The sequence below is a fragment of the Adiantum capillus-veneris genome, chromosome 4, assembly GCF_014529385.1.
Source record: "Adiantum capillus-veneris isolate H3 chromosome 4, ASM1452938v2, whole genome shotgun sequence".
NCBI classification, from domain to species: domain Eukaryota; kingdom Viridiplantae; phylum Streptophyta; class Polypodiopsida; order Polypodiales; family Pteridaceae; genus Adiantum; species Adiantum capillus-veneris.
In genome coordinates, this window is record NC_140934.1 from 120,096,651 (window position 1) to 120,098,197 (window position 1,547).

Below are 1,547 nucleotides of genomic sequence, written 5' to 3' on the forward strand. Positions count from 1 at the left end.
TTCTCGTAAATAAATTAATTATTTACAAAGTTTGACATTGTTACACTTAGAGGCAGTGCTGTGCAGTGGTGGATATCTATAGCTACTAAGCCGTACACTCTAACAACGTGGCAAGCTTCCAAGATTTTTTTTTTCCTGAAGCTATATCCCTTTTGACATCTTCCTTCGGAGTACAGCTTCTGGTAGAGTGGGGTATCGTGAAATGCTTGCCACGAAGACCCTTGTAGATTACAACTTGAAATTTCTCGACATCTCTCATTAAGTGTCTCTTCCCAAGCTATTAACCTTGGAGGCCCAATGTGATTGCTATATATTGGGGCTACCATCATCGCCACAGGAACATTGCTTGTCGAGGCTTGTTTCGACCATTCAAGAGTTTATGGACCATGCTGCGATCGCCTACGACCTTATGGAAAAAATTTAACCCTAATTTTGGTGCAGGGTTCAGGTTTCGAGCTCGACTGATATCGAGATTGCTTTTAAGATTGAACTTTGTTTGAGAATTTATTTGAGAACTTGTTTGGTGATCCTGTTTGGAATTTGTTTGAAATGGATGGTATCTGTTTTAAATCTGTCTTGGTGCCGATTTGAATTGTTTGACTCTGGTGTTAATACTGGTTTCAATGCTTGGTGATTTTACTCCCGGGTGGAGTAGTGAGAAATGTTGTTTTGGTATTGACTGAACCTCGTAATGACAGATAGGATGTTTGGGGAGTGTTTCGATGTATGCTTGAAAACCTCGAAACGATGTACCTCTTTAGGTTATTTGCGGGGGGAGTGACGAGGTAGTCGGAGTAGCTTAATACCGTAGACAGTCTGTCTCGGGGGAGTGCTCAATAGCGTTGTACGTTGTGTCTTGTAACATGCATACGTGAGCATTTGTGTTGCATTGTGATGTGTGCCAACCACTGAATACTCTTTATTGGATGAGATTTTTTTGGAAAACCGACCCAAGATAGCAAGAGCTCCAATCCGGAATGAGACTCCTTATTGGATGAGATTTTTCCAGGAAGCCAACGACCCAAGATATCAAGAGCTCCAATCTGGAATTAGAAAACTGATTGTCCTTTCGAATGTTCCTTGGGGATTTTTGAGCTAACTTGAGTTGTTTTGCAGATATGCTGTAATCGCGGATGATTACTTCTCCTCAAGAAGAGGGGATGCCACAAACTGCTGACGTGTCAAGCCATTGAAGAACGGAGCCAACCTGCAGATCACGGCCGAGGGGCCTAAACCCTAGAAGCAGAAGTAGCAGAAGAAGAAGAAGCAGCAAAAGAAGTTTTACTAACTTGCAAAGTCTTGCCCAGTGGCCTATTTTTAAAGAAGAGTTCCCATCAACTACGGGACCCTATCCGATCGGGCCGAAGTGACCTAAAGGCATTAAAATAAAGGAGGACCAATACACACGCAACAACAATCTCTGGCATAGAAACTTTTGACGTGGCAGCTGTACGGACGCCCACAAATTGTGTTGACAGTGCCATCTGGCAGTTGTACGGATTTTCGCGTTTTACGTTGCTAGCTGATGATGTGGTAGGCTGTATGGA